The sequence below is a fragment of the Drosophila biarmipes genome, unplaced genomic scaffold (assembly GCF_025231255.1).
Source record: "Drosophila biarmipes strain raj3 unplaced genomic scaffold, RU_DBia_V1.1 ptg000066l, whole genome shotgun sequence".
Classification (NCBI taxonomy): Eukaryota; Metazoa; Arthropoda; class Insecta; order Diptera; family Drosophilidae; genus Drosophila; species Drosophila biarmipes.
Window position 1 is genome coordinate 65,001 of NW_026114559.1, and position 20,000 is coordinate 85,000.

At 39.6% G+C, this 20,000-nt stretch overlaps 3 non-coding genes and 1 pseudogene across 3 annotated transcripts in view; all 4 read right to left on the minus strand.

Annotated features, from left to right (window-relative positions):
• The window catches only part of LOC127012390 (large subunit ribosomal RNA), a 3,971-nt gene extending 1,899 nt beyond the window's left edge, over positions 1–2,072 (minus strand). Inside the window, exon 1 of the ribosomal RNA XR_007765886.1 lies at positions 1–2,072. This exon is cut by the window's left edge and continues 1,899 nt beyond it. This is a non-coding gene — a ribosomal RNA (large subunit ribosomal RNA).
• A 402-nt stretch (positions 2,073–2,474) lies between these two features.
• Positions 2,475–2,653, minus strand: LOC127012396 (5.8S ribosomal RNA). Its single transcript, XR_007765890.1, has one exon. It is a non-coding gene; the product is annotated as a 5.8S ribosomal RNA (ribosomal RNA).
• Positions 2,654–3,856: 1,203 nt separating this feature from the next.
• Positions 3,857–5,851, minus strand: LOC127012384 (small subunit ribosomal RNA). The gene has a single exon (XR_007765880.1). It is a non-coding gene; the product is annotated as a small subunit ribosomal RNA (ribosomal RNA).
• A 4,773-nt stretch (positions 5,852–10,624) lies between these two features.
• Positions 10,625–20,000, minus strand: part of LOC127012393 (large subunit ribosomal RNA) — a 9,439-nt pseudogene continuing 63 nt past the window's right edge.

Consider the following 20,000-nt stretch of genomic DNA (forward strand, 5'->3'; position numbering starts at 1 on the left):
CATGCTCTTCTAGCCCATCTACCATATCTCTCTGCGAAAGACTTCCATGGTAGTACGGCTATAAAACAGAAAAGAAAACTCTTCCGATATCTCTCGACGGCTTCTTTATGGTCGTTCCTGTTGCCAGGATGAGCACGAGGCCCATATTTAATAACAAACGGATACTCAACAGGTTACGGAATTGGAACCGTATTCCCTTTCGTTCAAAATTATTCAAGTATATTAATTTAGCTAGATTTTATATAATATATATATTTGTTTGGCATTTGTATTTTACTTGAAAATTTTCGGCTTTCGCCTTGAACTTAGGACCGACTAACTCGTGATCAACCACTGTTCACACGAAACCCTTCTCCACTTCAGTCCTCCAAGGTCTCATTCGATTATTTGCTACTACCACCAAGATCTGTACCAATGGCAGCTCCATGCAGGCTTACGCCAAACACTTCTACGCATACCATTGTACCTTCCTACTCACTAAAGTTTCAAAATTTATATTACAAGTAATATAAATCATCTACTTTAGCGGTAATGTATAGGTATACAACTTAAGCGCCATCCATTTTAAGGGCTAGTTGCTTCGGCAGGTGAGTTGTTACACACTCCTTAGCGGATTTCGACTTCCATGATCACCGTCCTGCTGTTTTAAGCAACCAACGCCTTTCATGGTATCTGCATGAGTTGTTAATTTGGGCACCGTAACATTACGTTTGGTTCATCCCACAGCGCCAGTTCTGCTTACCAAAAGTGGCCCACTGGGCACATTATATCATAACCTTGAACTTCATATCAAGAAAGTTAAGGTTCTTACCCATTTAAAGTTTGAGAATAGGTTAAGATCGTTTCGACCCTAAGGCCTCTAATCATTCGCTTTACCAGATAAGATTATTTTATATAATATTAAAATGCACCAGCTATCCTGAGGGAAACTTCGGAAGGAACCAGCTACTAGATGGTTCGATTGGTCTTTCGCCCCTATACTCAATTCTGACAATCGATTTGCACGTCAGAACTGTTTCGGTCTTCCATCAGGGTTTCCCCTGACTTCAACCTGATCAAGTATAGTTCACCATCTTTCGGGTCACAGCATATATGCTCAAGGTACGTTCCAGTTAGAGGCATAAATAATATAAATATCATTATACATAACTATATAGAACGCCCCGGGATTGTGTTAATTAGCTATAAATAGTTAAAAAACTAATCCCATTATTAGTCAAGTTAATTACGCTATTAGGTTTATATCCCAATAACTTGCACATATGTTAGACTCCTTGGTCCGTGTTTCAAGACGGGTCCCGAAGGTATCCTGAATCTTTCGCATTGTTAATCCTACAAGTGCATATAATAAACACAAAAATCAATGATAATTATGCCATTATATAATTCCGAAAAATTAACGCACTGTATTCATATAAATCTATCAGCACTTTATCAAATTAATAACATTTATTCTGTGTTAAAATGCAAGCAAATTAATTTGAATAAACTATAAGTTATATTTTATGATAAATTTGGTATGCTAATAGATTACAATGTCCTTATATGGAAAAAATGCACACTATTATCATAATATTGTTTAAATATTACAATTCTAATGATGAATTTTCCATAACGGATATTCAGGTTCATCGGGCTTAACCTCTAAGCAGTTTCACGTACTGTTTAACTCTCTATTCAGAGTTCTTTTCAACTTTCCCTCACGGTACTTGTTTACTATCGGTCTCATGGTTATATTTAGTTTTAGATGGAGTTTACCACCCACTTAGTGCTGCACTATCAAGCAACACGACTCTTTGGAAACATCATCTAGTAATCATTAACGTTATACGGGCCTGGCACCCTCTATGGGTAAATGGCCTCATTTAAGAAGGACTTAAATCGTTAATTTCTCATACTAGAATATTGACGCTCCATACACTGCATCTCACATTTGCCATATAGACAAAGTGACTTAGTGCTGAACTGATTTCTTTTCGCTCGCCGCTACTAAGAAAATCCTTGTTAGTTTCTTTTCCTCCCCTAATTAATATGCTTAAATTCAGGGGGTAGTCCCATATGAGTTGAGGTTGTGTATAACTTTTATATGCAATTAATTCTTTATATATAATGATAAAACATTTTATTAAATTCGTTATATTAATAATATCTGTATATAAATGGCATTTGTTTGATTTAACGAATCAACGAAGAACAATAATATTGTCAACGGTTTTCTATTTTCTAATCATTAATAAGAGACAATTCTAGATAAATTTTTATGCTAGACATTTCTCAGTATCATTTGATTGAAAAAGAAAATATTTCTCTTCGTTTTTCACATTCAAATTATTTACTAATGTGAGATAATGTTTTTCATATATTTTTTAATATTATGAATAAAATAATTAAATTATTATTATCCAATAATATACCATATGCTTATAAAATTTCATTATAAAATTTGTATAAGCAACTTAATTAGCATAGTCTTACAACCCTCAACCATATGTAGTCCAAGCAGCACTATAAAATTAATTAAAGTACATAACAGCATGGACTGCGATATGCGTTCAAAATGTCGATGTTCATGTGTCCTGCAGTTCACACGATGACGCACAGTTTGCTGCGTTCTTCATCGACCCATGAGCCGAGTGATCCACCGCTTAGAGTTTTATAAATTGGTTTCTTAATTTTGTCAAATATGTTTTTATTGAAAGAAATTAAAAATACACCATTTTACTGGCATATATCAATTCCTTCAATAAATTTATTTTTATACCTAAAACGAATGCTGCGAAATGTCTTAGTTTTATATAACCAATATATATCAAAGTATTTCTTTTTAAATTGCATTTATTGTAAATAAATATATATATATATATATTAATACTTTTTTAGCGATATAAATTGAAATTTATATAAAACATTAACCTGTATAAAACCAGGTACAACATTGTACATTTTAGGTTGTTGCATTATCCAATGTATGCGCATAACTGAGATGAACAATACATATCGCAACGCGTGTATATTATGGTCCATATACACACAGTATTTTAATTGTGTTTATATACAATAATAATTTAATATTATTATTTTAATAATTCGATTTGCTTGTTCGAATTTTTATTTGTTTGTTTTGGCTGCTTATTATTTCTCTCATATGTATTAAATACAATATATAATTTTAATATTTGCATTATTTCGATTTGCTTGTTCGAAATTTCATTTGATCTATATTAGATCATATACATTTTGGCAATTCATATTTTATTTGTATTACTATAATGTATTTATTATAATATAAACAAATATTTTATTAACGGTAAGGATATACAATAATAATTTAATATTATTATTTTAATAATTCGATTTGCTTGTTCGAATTTTTATTTGTTTGCTTTGGCTGCTTATTATTTCTCTCATATGTATTAAATACAATATATAATTTTAATATTTGCATTATTTCGATTTGCTTGTTCGAAATTTTATTTGATCTATATTAGATCTCATATACATTTTGGCAATTCATATTTTATTTGTATTATTATAATGTATTTATTATAATATAAACAAATATTTTATTAACGGTAAGGATATACAATAATAATTTAATATTATTATTTTAATAATTCGATTTGCTTGTTCGAATTTTTATTTGTTTGCTTTGGCTGCTTATTAATTTCTCTCATATGTATTAAATACAATATATAATTTTAATATTTGCATTATTTCGATTTGCTTGTTCGAAATTTCATTTGATCTATAATAGATCTCATATACATTTTGGCAATTCATATTTTATTTGTAATACTATAATGTATTTATTATAATATAAACAAATATTTTATTAACGGTAAGGATATTAAAACATTAATGATCCTTCCGCAGGTTCACCTACGGAAACCTTGTTACGACTTTTACTTCCTCTAAATAATCAAGTTCGGTCAACTTTTGCGAAACAACCGTAACACGCAAGGCGTCACAGTGATCACGTCCGGAGACCTCACTAAATAATTCAATCGGTAGTAGCGACGGGCGGTGTGTACAAAGGGCAGGGACGTAATCAATGCGAGTTAATGACTCACACTTACTGGGAATTCCAAGTTCATGTGAACAGTTTCAGTTCACAATCCCAAGCATGAAAGTGGTTCAGCGGTTTACCCGGACCTCTCGGTCTAGGAAATACACGTTGATACTTTCATTCTAGCGCGCGTGCAGCCCAGGACATCTAAGGGCATCACAGACCTGTTATTGCTCAATCTCATTATTGCTAGACGCAATTTGTCCATTTAAGAAGCTAGTGTCCTTATAATGGGACAAACCAACAGGTACGGCTCCACTTATATAAACACATTCAAACACAATAAACATTTTACTGCCACCATGAATGAAGGCTATATAAGCTTCAACACCATAATCCTGAAGATATCTATTTAATATATTTGAGTCTCGTTCGTTATCGGAATTAACCAGACAAATCACTCCACGAACTAAGAACGGCCATGCACCACCACCCATAGATTCGAGAAAGAGCTATCAATCTGTCTTACACACTTATGTTCGGACCTGGTAAGTTTTCCCGTGTTGAGTCAAATTAAGCCGCAGGCTCCACTCCTGGTGGTGCCCTTCCGTCAATTCCTTTAAGTTTCAGCTTTGCAACCATACTTCCCCCGGAGCCCAAAAGCTTTGGTTTCCCGGGAAGCGACTGAGAGAGCCATAAAAGTAGCTACACCCAATTGCTAGCTGGCATCGTTTATGGTTAGAACTAGGGCGGTATCTGATCGCCTTCGAACCTCTAACTTTCGTTCTTGATTAATGAAAACATCTTTGGCAAATGCTTTCGCTTAAGTTAGTCTTACGACGGTCCAAGAATTTCACCTCTCGCGTCGTAATACTAATGCCCCCAAACTGCTTCTATTAATCATTACCTCTTGATCTGAAAACCAATGAAAGCAGAACAGAGGTCTTATTTCATTATCCCATGCACAGAATATTCAGGCATTTGAAGCCTGCTTTAAGCACTCTAATTTGTTCAAAGTAATTGTACCGGCCCACAATAACACTCGTTTAAGAGCACTAATGCAGGTTTTTAAATAGGAGGAACATATGAAAAAATACAAGTATCTAAGCACATGTAAGAACTCCACCGGTAATACGCTTACATACATAAAGGTATAGTACTAACCACAATTGTAAGTTGTACTACCCGTATGAAGCACAAGTTCAACTACGAACGTTTTAACCGCAACAACTTTAATATACGCTATTGGAGCTGGAATTACCGCGGCTGCTGGCACCAGACTTGCCCTCCAATTGGTCCTTGTTAAAGGATTTAAAGTGTACTCATTCCAATTACAGGGCCTCGGATATGAGTCCTGTATTGTTATTTTTCGTCACTACCTCCCCGAGCTGGGAGTGGGTAATTTACGCGCCTGCTGCCTTCCTTAGATGTGGTAGCCGTTTCTCAGGCTCCCTCTCCGGAATCGAACCCTGATTCCCCGTTACCCGTTGCAACCATGGTAGTCCTAGATACTACCATCAAAAGTTGATAGGGCAGACATTTGAAAGATCTGTCGTCGGTACAAGACCATACGATCTGCATGTTATCTAGAGTTCAACCAATATAACGATCTTGCGATCGCTTGGTTTTAGCCTAATAAAAGCACATGTTCCATAAGGTTCATGTTTTAATTGCATGTATTAGCTCTAGAATTACCACAGTTATCCAAGTAACTGTTAACGATCTAAGGAACCATAACTGATATAATGAGCCTTTTGCGGTTTCACTTTTAATTCGTGTGTACTTAGACATGCATGGCTTAATCTTTGAGACAAGCATATAACTACTGGCAGGATCAACCAGAATAATGTTTTTATTCATATTTCATTCATATTTTTTGAATAGAAATTAGCAATATATATGTTGTTATAGATTTTATTTCTATCGAATACGGCCATTTTTATATAGCATTCGTATACGTTTGTTTTCCAATTTATACTTGTTTCGCCACTAATAATAACAAGTTTTTATTGATGTCAAAAAGAATCATATTCTTTATAAACACAATATTTATTTTTCATATATTTTCTTTATATATGCACATTTCATTCTAAAATATCATTTTTGTTCGACATACATAATATATTGTATCCACACATGTACAATTTTTGTTTAACCAATATAAGATATTGAGTTAATCATTTGTATTTTGACGATAAATTTAAAATTTATCTATATATATCCATATAAGTCTCTGGTAATATATAAAATAGAACCGAGTGTATATATATAATTATTACTACTATATTTATTTCTTAAATAATATATACTTATATATTATTTATATATATACTCTTTATTATATATTATATAATTTCTTAAATAACTCTCTTAATAGCTATTTTTTATTATCAACAATATAAGTTGATATTAATATTGAAAATGTATTCATAATTACATTTTTATATTTCTTTGGTAGACTTTTATGTACTATTATTATTTAATAATACACATATAATATAAATCATGTTAGCCTACCTCCTAAAATTAACGATAAAATTCGGAAACAATTTGTTATTCTATGTACAATAGAAACTTGGCCTTTGTTTCAACGTTATTATCTTTGGGCTTAAAATATTAACCGCGGAGCCAAGTCTCGTATTCAAATAAATGAATAAAGAAACAAATTTGACGGATAATATCTTCTCTACTGACATATGTCAATAGCAGACGGCCGGCCCATTGACCATCCTATAGTAGTTTTTGGACACGCTGTCTCCCATTCGGGTATATTCAATTTACTTTGCCACTCACCCATATAGTGTTCTCTTATATAATAAGACAACGCACTTTTATATTCATTATATGGATATATTGCCTTCCTCATATTTGCCACACCACCTATAGTAGTTTTTGGACACGCTGTCTCCCATTCGGGTATATTCAATTTACTTTGCCACTCACCCATATAGTGTTCTCTTATATAATAAGAAAACGCACTTTTATTTTCATTATATGGATATATTGCCTTCCTCATATTTGCCACACCACCTATAGTAGTTTTTGGACACGCTGTCTCCCATTCGGGTATATTCAATTTACTTTGCCACTCACCCATATAGTGTTCTCTTATATAATAAGAAAACGCACTTTTATTTTCATTATATGGATATATTGCCTTCCTCATATTTGCCACACCACCTATAGTAGTTTTTGGACACGCTGTCTCCCATTCGGGTATATTCAATTCTCTTTGCCACTCACCCTTATAGTATTCTCTTATTTAATAAGAATACTAAAATACTTCTCATATTATAGATGTAATCTATTAACTTCTCAATATCCATACGGTTTATGTATGGTATTGACAAAATCCTATGCATTTGCATAAGATTTATTTTGCCACAATTTATAGTACTAGTGCCGCCCTCACTAGGTATAAATATCTCATTTCGCTAGTAGTGTATGGGCAAATTCTACTAGCTATTCTCATAAATATGTCACTTATATGCCATATCTATACAATTCATGCACTTTTATATGTATATTTGCTATATTATACATTATTATGCCTTATAGGTATTATACCTATAAGCCACATCCATACGATTGCTTAATATAAATATATGTATAATTTTTTATACATATTTTTTTTTATTTATGTATGGTTTTTTATTCATATCCATATACTGTATTCACTTTTATATGGATATGATTGGCGTTTTATATAGTATTGACAAAATCATAAGTTTGACCAATACGAGGAGAGGTCCGCCAACGACCACCTCCCTATAGGTGTTTTTGGACACGCTGTCTCCCATTCGACTGCTTACTATACTAGGGGCTGCCCGCTCCGTATGATATTCTCTCGTATAACAAGAGAATGCAAGAAATATTCGTATTTTATGAATATAATCCATTTATTTTTCAATATCCATACGTTTTACTTAGTTTTTTGTACGGTATTGACAAAATCCTATGCATTTGCATAAGATTTATTTTGCCACAATTTATAGTACTAGTGCCGCCCTCACTAGGTATAAATATCTCATTTCGCTAGTAGTGTATGGGCAAATTCTACTAGCTATTCTCATAAATGCCTTCTTTATGCCATATCTATACAATTTATGCACTTTTATATGTATATTTGCTAATATTATACATTATTATGCCTTATAGGTATTATACCTATAAGCCATATACATACGATTTCATTTTTTTATTTATATATGGTTTTGTATTTATAACCATATACCGTATTTACTTTTATAAGGATATGATTGGCGTTTTATATAGTATTGACAAAATTATAAGTTTGACAAACACTTTTTTAAGTCTTTTAGTTAAAATTGTCATTTTTAATTGACTATCTAAACACTAGATATATTTGCACATGGAGCAAAGAGTATAAAAATTGGTCGCGTCACTAATAATATCGCGATACATTTTTACTACCATCAAAATACCACATACGTTTATATGTCCTCTTTATTTAATTTGGTTTCTAAACCTCAGGAATAGTTTTAATTATATGTGCGCTCTAAGTTGAATGAATTTCTTGAATCTCTTTACTTGAATTTCTAAGACTTAAAAATATTTATAAATAGATGTCCTATTGCATAATATTTTTTTATCGCTTCACTTATAAAATAACGATCCTGCCTTTCTACCTTTGAATAAACATTCATATAAACATGGAGAAAAAAACGTTCGCGTCACTAACAGTATGTGACGATAAAATTTTGCTAACATTAAAAGGAACATATTTTTATATGTCAACTCTTAGTTGAATTGGTCTATTGCTTAAGATTCTAGACCTTAGGAATATTTTTATATTATATGTTTGCCAATCTTCGCGTCACTAAAAAGATGACGATTCATATTGTTATTATTAGATGGTCGAGTTGTACTTATATTGATATGTTAATCAAATTGGTCTCTTACTTGAAAATCTAGACCTTAGGAATATTTTTATATTATATGTTTGCCAATCTTCGCGTCACTAATAAGATGACGATTCATATTGTTATTATTAGATGGTCGAGTTGTACTTATATTGATATGTTAATCAAATTGGTCTCTTACTTGAAAATCTAGACCTTAGGAATATTTGTATATTATATGTTTGCCAATCTTCGCGTCAGTAATAAGATGACGATTCATATTGTTATTATTAGATGGTCGAGTTGTACTTATATTGATATGTTAATCAAATTGGTCTCTTACTTGAAAATCTAGACCTTAGGAATATTTTTATATTATATGTTTGCCAATCTTCGCGTCACTAATAAGATGACGATTCATATTGTTATTATTAGATGGTCGAGTTGTACTTATATTGATATGTTAATCAAATTGGTCTCTTACTTGAAAATCTAGACCTTAGGAATATTTTTATATTATATGTTTGCCAATCTTCGCGTCACTAATAAGATGACGATTCATATTGTTATTATTAGATGGTCGAGTTGTACTTATATTGATATGTTAATCAAATTGGTCTCTTACTTGAAAATCTAGACCTTAGGAATATTTTTATATTATATGTTTGCCAATCTTCGCGTCACTAATAAGATGACGATTCATATTGTTATTATTAGATGGTCGAGTTGTACTTATATTGATATGTTAATCAAATTGGTCTCTTACTTGAAAATCTAGACCTTAGGAATATTTTTATATTATATGTTTGCCAATCTTCGCGTCACTAATAAGATGACGATTCATATTGTTATTATTAGATGGTCGAGTTGTACTTATATTGATATGTTAATCAAATTGGTCTCTTACTTGAAAATCTAGACCTTAGGAATATTTTTATATTATATGTTTGCCAATCTTCGCGTCACTAATAAGATGACGATTCATATTATTATTAGATGGTCGAGTTGTACTTATATTGATATGTTAATCAAATTGGTCTCTTACTTGAAAATCTAGACCTTAGGAATATTTTTATATTATATGTTTGCCAATCTTCGCGTCACTAATAAGATGACGATTCATATTGTTATTATTAGATGGTCGAGTTGTACTTATATTGATATGTTAATCAAATTGGTCTCTTACTTGAAAATCTAGACCTTAGGAATATTTTTATATTATATGTTTGCCAATCTTCGCGTCACTAATAAGATGACGATTCATATTGTTATTATTAGATGGTCGAGTTGTACTTATATTGATATGTTAATCAAATTGGTCTCTTACTTGAAAATCTAGACCTTAGGAATATTTTTATATTATATGTTTGCCAATCTTCGCGTCACTAATAAGATGACGATTCATATTGTTATTATTAGATGGTCGAGTTGTACTTATATTGATATGTTAATCAAATTGGTCTCTTACTTGAAAATCTAGACCTTAGGAATATTTTTATATTATATGTTTGCCAATCTTCGCGTCACTAATAAGATGACGATTCATATTGTTATTATTAGATGGTCGAGTTGTACTTATATTGATATGTTAATCAAATTGGTCTCTTACTTGAAAATCTAGACCTTAGGAATGTAATATATAAAGGATTAAAAATTCGCCACAAAGCCAAGCAAACAATCAATGCATACAAATAGATTGTTGGTTGAACTTTATATAAGAAGTTCAACACAACAAATAAATTATGCAATTTTATTATCGAATCATCAAGCAAAGGATAAGCTTCAGTGGATCGCAGTATGGCAGCTGCTCAACCACTTACAACACCTTGCCTGTTACAAAAGTCGTTTACAATTGATTCTAGGCTTTGTCATTGTATTAAATAATGCTTTTATATGTAACTAGCGCGGCATCAGGTGATCAAAGATCCTCCCAATTTACTATGTTACAAATTACATTGGCATCACATCCATTGTCGTTTAAAAAGTAAATTATAAACTTTAAATGGTTTAGAAGCCATACAATGCAAATTGCCCCTTATTTATCATTGCAGTCCAGCACGGATACGACCTTAGAGGCGTTCAGGCATAATCCAACGGACGTAGCGTCATACCACTGTTCGCTCGAACAAGTATTGTGCCATTGGTCCGTACCTGCGGTTCCTCTCGTACTACGCAGGAATGCTGTCGCAACAACGTTTTGTCATTAGTAGGGTAAAACTAACCTGTCTCACGACGGTCTAAACCCAGCTCACGTTCCCTTGCATGGGTGAACAATCCAACGCTTGGTGAATTTTGCTTCACAATGATAGGAAGAGCCGACATCGAAGGATCAAAAAGCGACGTCGCTATGAACGCTTGGCCGCCACAAGCCAGTTATCCCTATGGTAACTTTTCTGACACCTCTTGTTAAAAACTCTTTAAACCAAAAGGATCGATAGGCCGAGCTTTTGCTGTCCCTGTGTGTACTGAACACCGAGATCAAGTCAGCATTTGCCCTTTTGCTCTATGTGTGGTTTCTGTCCGCACTGAGCTGGCCTTGGGACACCTCCGTTATTATTTGAGAGATGTACCGCCCCAGTCAAACTCCCTACCTGGCAATGTCCTTGAATTGGATCATACCTGAGTAATTGGAGTTATACCAAATTTTCAAATCAAAAATACATAAATGCACCGTTTTATTAAAGAATTTGTTTGCGATTATATAACAAACTCGTGATACTTTGATCAAGAAGCTTGCATCAAAACCCAATACCATAAGATATAATAAATATATCCGTATAATGGCTAGGAAATGATACACGTTCCATTTAATCAAGTAAGTAAGGAAACAATAAGAGTAGTGGTATTTCATTGGCGATACCAAACCGAGGTCTAATATCTCCCACTTATTCTACACCTCTTATGTCTCCTTACACTGCCAGATTAGAGTCAAGCTCAAAAGGGTCTTCTTTCCCCGCTAATTATTCCAAGCCCGTTCCCTTGGCTGTGGTTTCGCTAGATAGTAGATAGGGACAGGTGTGTGTCTCGGATCCCTCCGAACTTATTTAACGTGACGTGTTCCGCACTGAAGGGATTACAGCCACGGCATTCTAATATACCCACAAGGGAGTATATAATGCAAGGGTCTGGGTTAAGCGCCAAACCAACGCCCTGGACTAGAAGCTATAGCTATGTACATAGCAACCACCCCAGTAGCAATTTAAGTACTTGCTTGTCGGGCAAGCACTCCCCCTTGCATAGGGGCGAGATCTATCTAAAATCTCTACTGTTCTTTGGGTCGCAGCACCCGAGTTGTATTAACGCAACATCCACGTCGAGCCCGGGGACTCTACCCGCGATATAGGTGTCAACCACAGCCACCACGAAACTCCCACTAGGGGGCCGACCTCAATGAGTAGCCTTGGAGAACCACTCAACCCGTGGCACCGAAATTTCAGGCTCGGTGGGCCTCACCCCTTCAGCTCCGACAAGCTCGGATGGGGCAACCATGTCATATTAGTCGCCTCCTACGACAAGCAATGACAAGCTGTGGCAGTATTCTTCGCCGTTGCCACACGGCAAGGGGGTTTTGGGACTATTGTCCCGGCGCCTGCGGTTCATCCCTCGTCGCTTCCATCCTACGCCTCGAGAAGGCAGCATCAGCAAAAGCTCCTAGGAGACGCATCCGTTCTGGGGTCTCGACTACTCCTGCGACGTTCCATCGTTCTTGGACTCGAACAATGCCAAGGGCATCCAAGTCACGCAAATCGCTATAGAGGCGGCACTCACATAGTACGTGAAGCCAGTCCTCACTCTCCTCTCCACATGAGCATGCGGTTGTGGTGCTGAGGGTTCTACCATGGAGGAAAGCGTTGAACGACCCGTGTCCTGTCAGCAAGAATCCGGCTCTTAAGGTGAAGACAAAGTCCTTCCTCTTGTAGACGAACGCTGCCTCTGGGAAAAACTGGCGAGTCACAAAACCGTGAGCCGCTTGGTCCCATCTGAGTTGCCACTCATTTAGCAGACATTCGTCTAGCAGAGCCATCTTGGATTTCCAGTCCAACACAGACAAGTCCTGTCCATAGAGCCAGTCGCTCTCGTCCAGGGGAACGTGCTTTCTGAGCTTAAACTTCACTGCCATCCTGTGAGCATCTAAATCCATTGGAGGAGCACCAGCAAGCACCTGCAGTGCCACCGTGGACACTGTGCGGCATACCGGTAGGCATCCTAATAGGATGGTCCTCTGGCACGAGGTGAGGAGTCTTAAGGACTTGCCCTTGCTCGCCGCCTTGTACCAGACCGAGGCACCGAAGAGTGCACAGGGGACCATGAGTCCGCTGTATATCGTCCTCTTAGCACGGGAGCTGAGCCCCCAATCGACTCGGAGCACCCGTGCTAGCCCTCCGGCAACTCCAGCCAGCCGATCTCTGAGAGCAGAGATATGCGGGAGAAAGCTCATCCGCTCGCCGACTAAGATGCCAAGGTACCGGCATTTGGTGACGTATGGCAGGCTTGCTCCAGCAAACCGTACCGTCGGTCTCCTAGTGTCTGAAAGATTCCCTTTCAGCAACATGATTGCCGTCTTGCTGGTTGACACACTCACTCCAACCTCAGCTCCCCAGGCTCCCACGATGTCCATCAACTGCTCACCCTTTCGCTCCAGATCGGCACGGGAATTCCCATCGACGAAAAGTAGCAAGTCATCTGCAAACGCGCTCAGAGCACAATGTGGCTCCAGGCGCTGAAGCAGCACATCCATCAGTAGGTTCCAAATAAATGGACCACTGACGGACCCTTGCGGGCAGCCCCGTGTAACCGACACTGTGGCCGCTTCGTAACTGCTGATGATACTGGCACTTCGACCGGAGAAATAACTTTTCCACAAGTCTATCTCTCGACAGCCGACGTCGATAAGCCGATCCAGCACCGCGTTCCACTCAACATTGTCGAAGGCACCCTTGAAATCAACAAAGATTCCCAGCACCCTCCTCTCGCGGCTGGTGGAAACGGTGTTTTTAGCGTGCATCCACGCATCCTCAACGCAGCGTCCAGGCCGAAATCCAAATTGCCATCTGCAGCCATCCGGTAGCACATCCTTCAGTCGATTCACCATGATCCCTTCCAGCACCTTTCCGAACACTGGCAAAAGGCATATGCCACGATAAGAGGCAGGATCGCTCCTGTCCTTATCTGGCCCCTTTACCAGCGGTATCACTCTCGGGTGTTTCCACTCGGCAGGAAAATATCCTTCCGAGAGGCATCGAGAGTACAACTTCGTCAGGTGCTGAGGGATAGCACGCCATACCTCCTTGACGATCCCACCCGTGATGCCGTCCATTCCCGGCGATCGCCGGCTTCTCAGCTTCGCGACGCTGGTTGCCACCTCGAAGGCTTCGAGGGTCGGTGGAGCAGCAGGAGTTATACCCTCACGCACTGTGGATTCCGCAACAGGGAAGAAGTTGCGGAGGAGTATATCTGCGCAGTCGTGCCATGTCGTAAGTAGCGCGCCGTTCGACCTAAGACATCCAAGATCGGTTGTCTTTTTCCGGCCTCGGCATATTCGGTAGGCGTGCCCCCATGGATCATCCTTGTGCCGTCCCACGAAGTCCCGCCAGTTTTGTTCCTTTGTCATCAGGATAAGCTTCTTATACTGGCCTGAGGCAAGCCTTAATCCAGCGGCAAGTCGCTCAACATCGCCGGTGCCACTCCGACGAGCTGCCTGCAGCCTGCGCCTCAGTCTCCTGACCTCTTGGCGCTTGGTACTCAGTTCAGGATTCCACCATATTACGTTTCCCCTTGCTGCAGGTATCCTGCGCCCTATTACCCTGTCGCACACTTCGTGTACGATGGAGCGAAGGGCTGACACATGATCATCCAACGGCGATTCCTCCAGTTCCTCGAGACATTCAGCTACATCCCTTAGTTCTACTCTGAATCTTCGCCAACTTGCATTGGAGAGCCTCCATTGCGGTACCGGAGCTAGGCTCTCAACAGTACTGCTTGGATCTGGAGTAACCTCAACAGTGATGATGTTGTGGTCACTCAGCTCCCAGAAGTCAACTCTCCATTCGTATGTTGCCCACACACGCGCTGCTTCGTTGGTGAAGGTCACGTCGATATCACTTCTGGAGCGGTGATTATCGAACGTGAACACCTGGCTGGCCGTATTAAGCACACAGACACCGCTTGCGATGATCCACTCGTCCATGTGCTGTCCCCGTTCGCGATTCAGACGGTCTCCAGAGTTAGCTGGAGTTTTGCTGAACCACATCGGGGAAACCGCATTCGCATCAAGTCCGAGGATTGTCGGTGTCCTGCTGGCTAGCAGCAGAACCGTATCCAGGTAGTCAGTGTAGGGCTGCAGGGCAGCTGAGTACTGGCAGTATACGGAGGACAGAAAAATGGTGCCGTATTTTCCTGTGACACTCACGCACACTCCATAATCCGTCGTCAATGTCTCGATGGGCATGCAGATGGCAGACGGGTCGTCCACGATGATGGCAGCTTTCTTCCTTTTGTCAGCGAAGATTCTCATGCCTCCAGGGAGTCCAGTGAGACGCTTGCCTGCGTCCACATAGGGCTCCTGAATGAGTGCGAACAGGTGGCCAGCATCTCTCATCCGCTTTGCAAGCTCGATGACAGCGCAACGGCCTCGACCACAATTCGCTTGGATGAAGCTGAACATGTTAATGTCTAGCTTGCACCCTGGCTAGCACAGCGCTATATATCGGGCATCCACCCGAGAGCATATAGTGCCCCGAGGGTAGCCCTTTATGGCGGCAGTTACGGCAGTCCACCGCATTTTTGCACTTCGCCGCGACGTGGTCGTTCTGTCCGCACTGGCGGCAGACCTGGTTTTCTCTAGCGTACCGACACTCGCTGACTTTGTGGTCAAAACCAAGGCATCGGTGGCACGCATAGGTGCGCACTTGAGAGCGGCAGCGGTAAGAGAACCACTTGATATACACCCTCCCGCTTTCGAGAACGGCCAACGCCTGATCATCTACTTCCAGCGTCACGTTTATAGTGGCGCTGTTAGCTGCTGACCAGGGCTTGGTCGCCAGGACTACCGCCTTCTGGAACTCCTTCAGCGACATCTCCTCGAAGTTTTTCTCTTTTAACTCCATCATGAACTCATCCGGCGTCACAGTGGTGTCCACATCCTGTACCGTCACCCTGGGTTTTGCGGCAGTGTTTTTGGACACCTTAAGGCCCACCTCAGCGAATTTTGCGGAGGCAACGATTTTCGACATCTCCGCCTGCGATGGCGTGCGAATAATCGCGCCGCCCCGCTTCAACTCTCGCACCTCATGCACTCTGACGCCCAAAGCAGGCGCTACCTCTTTGCGGACCTTGTCCGCAATTTGCCTCCCTGATAAGGCCGGATCATCACATGCAACGACTGCCGACCAGGTCTCCCGGATTTTCCGCGGTGCGGCTACAGGGGCATAGGGGGCGACAGGGGCAGCAGGTGAGGCGATAAGGTGCGCGCCTCTAGCAGCGGCGGCTGCGTATGAGACGGCCGAGGCAACCGGTGTCTGCTTCTTAAGGCGGTCCTCAAGCACTCCAATCCGTATAAGGAGGGCTGCAACAACCTCCTCGTAGCGGTTGGCTACGGACTGTACCTTCACATTTGTGGCCGGGTTGGCATAGGAGACCATGAACATCCTACCGATCTCCGATCGGATGTCCCCCATCTCGGCAGCGACGGCACCATTACCTCTCCACTCCCTATCCGAGAAGGATTTTAGAGGACTGGCTGGTGCAACGAAGGTCTTCTCGTGTTCAGCAGAGGATGCAGCAGCGGCGGGGGCTGCGGGAGCGGCAGGGGCTGCGGCAAGGGCAGCGACAGGCGCAGCGGCAGCGGCAGCAGCAGGGGCAGCGGCAGCGGCAGCGGCAGGGGCTGTCGCAGTGTCAGCGGCAGTTGCATCCAGTGCCATCAACTTGCACCTAGAGGCGTCCCTCAGCGGCGCTTTATTGCGCTTACCTCTGGGTCGTCCTCTGCCCCCACTGCTTCCCCTACTACTAGCACTCTCACTGCCAGAATCTCCAACATCCATTTTGGGTGGCGCCATCCGCCGGTTATCGGCAGTTCCAACCCAAAAGCTTTTCCACCAAGGACTTACCCCTTTATTATCAGCTGGTCGGAAAGCTCTATCAGCTGATCAGCTGATAAAAGTTTAGCGATGACACAAACCGCACAGCTGTTTTAGGCAAAATGTGCCTAAATAAGCCTAACTCCTCTCTCAAGAGAGCGCCTCTCTCGTGACACACGTGGCGCAATGGAAAATTTCCAATGGGAAAAACCCAATTTCACCCGGTTTCACCACTTTTACACAGGGAAAACACGCGCACTGGGTTCGCAGGCACAAAACACGAATTTTCGTGCTGTTTCTAGCTTCGTATCTGGTCTCTATCAGTCAATATTGGCTACACTCGCGGAGCGTACGGAAAACACGTCTGTTCGCACGAGCAATCTAACACCGACGAGTAGATAGGGACAGTAGGAATCTCGTTAATCCATTCATGCGCGTCACTAATTAGATGACGAGGCATTTGGCTACCTTAAGAGAGTCATAGTTACTCCCGCCGTTGACCCGCGCTTACTTGAATTTCTTCACTTTGACATTCAGAGCACTGGGCAGAAATCACATTGTGTCAACACCCGCTAGGGCCATCACAATGCTTTGTTTTAATTAGACAGTCGGATTCCCCAAGTCCGTGCCAGTTCTGAATTGATTGTTAATTGATAATCGTTATAATTAATAAGAACTAATTGGTTTAACCCAATTAGTATTCTTAAAAATTTTAGCAAGAAAGTTCCACAATTGGCTACGTAACTAAACTATCCGGGGAACAAGTAACTAACATAAATGCTAGAAACTCTATTTACCCAGAACGAGCACATAAACCATGTTATTGTTTCCCAATCAAGCCCGACTATCTCAATCTTCAGAGCCAATCCTTATCCCGAAGTTACGGATCTAATTTGCCGACTTCCCTTACCTACATTATTCTATCGACTAGAGACTCTTCACCTTGGAGACCAGCTGCGGATATTGGTACGGCCTGTTGAGAAGTTTGCGTGTCCCCACCATAAATTTTCAAGGTCCGAGGAGAAAATATCGACACAACAGTATATGTCATGCTCTTCTAGCCCATCTACCATATCTCTCTGCGAAAGACTTCCATGGTAGTACGGCTATAAAACAGAAAAGAAAACTCTTCCGATATCTCTCGACGGCTTCTTTATGGTCGTTCCTGTTGCCAGGATGAGCACGAGGCCCATATTTAATAACAAACGGATACTCAACAGGTTACGGAATTGGAACCGTATTCCCTTTCGTTCAAAATTATTCAAGTATATTAATTTAGCTAGATTTTATATAATATATATATTTGTTTGGCATTTGTATTTTACTTGAAAATTTTCGGCTTTCGCCTTGAACTTAGGACCGACTAACTCGTGATCAACCACTGTTCACACGAAACCCTTCTCCACTTCAGTCCTCCAAGGTCTCATTCGATTATTTGCTACTACCACCAAGATCTGTACCAATGGCAGCTCCATGCAGGCTTACGCCAAACACTTCTACGCATACCATTGTACCTTCCTACTCACTAAAGTTTCAAAATTTATATTACAAGTAATATAAATCATCTACTTTAGCGGTAATGTATAGGTATACAACTTAAGCGCCATCCATTTTAAGGGCTAGTTGCTTCGGCAGGTGAGTTGTTACACACTCCTTAGCGGATTTCGACTTCCATGATCACCGTCCTGCTGTTTTAAGCAACCAACGCCTTTCATGGTATCTGCATGAGTTGTTAATTTGGGCACCGTAACATTACGTTTGGTTCATCCCACAGCGCCAGTTCTGCTTACCAAAAGTGGCCCACTGGGCACATTATATCATAACCTTGAACTTCATATCAAGAAAGTTAAGGTTCTTACCCATTTAAAGTTTGAGAATAGGTTAAGATCGTTTCGACCCTAAGGCCTCTAATCATTCGCTTTACCAGATAAGATTATTTTATATAATATTAAAATGCACCAGCTATCCTGAGGGAAACTTCGGAAGGAACCAGCTACTAGATGGTTCGATTGGTCTTTCGCCCCTATACTCAATTCTGACAATCGATTTGCACGTCAGAACTGTTTCGGTCTTCCATCAGGGTTTCCCCTGACTTCAACCTGATCAAGTATAGTTCACCATCTTTCGGGTCACAGCATATATGCTCAAGGTACGTTCCAGTTAGAGGCATAAATAATATAAATATCATTATACATAACTATATAGAACGCCCCGGGATTGTGTTAATTAGCTATAAATAGTTAAAAAACTAATCCCATTATTAGTCAAGTTAATTACGCTATTAGGTTTATATCCCAATAACTTGCACATATGTTAGACTCCTTGGTCCGTGTTTCAAGACGGGTCCCGAAGGTATCCTGAATCTTTCGCATTGTTAATCCTACAAGTGCATATAATAAACACAAAAATCAATGATAATTATGCCATTATATAATTCCGAAAAATTAACGCACTGTATTCATATAAATCTATCAGCACTTTATCAAATTAATAACATTTATTCTGTGTTAAAATGCAAGCAAATTAATTTGAATAAACTATAAGTTATATTTTATGATAAATTTGGTATGCTAATAGATTACAATGTCCTTATATGGAAAAAATGCACACTATTATCATAATATTGTTTAAATATTACAATTCTAATGATGAATTTTCCATAACGGATATTCAGGTTCATCGGGCTTAACCTCTAAGCAGTTTCACGTACTGTTTAACTCTCTATTCAGAGTTCTTTTCAACTTTCCCTCACGGTACTTGTTTACTATCGGTCTCATGGTTATATTTAGTTTTAGATGGAGTTTACCACCCACTTAGTGCTGCACTATCAAGCAACACGACTCTTTGGAAACATCATCTAGTAATCATTAACGTTATACGGGCCTGGCACCCTCTATGGGTAAATGGCCTCATTTAAGAAGGACTTAAATCGTTAATTTCTCATACTAGAATATTGACGCTCCATACACTGCATCTCACATTTGCCATATAGACAAAGTGACTTAGTGCTGAACTGATTTCTTTTCGCTCGCCGCTACTAAGAAAATCCTTGTTAGT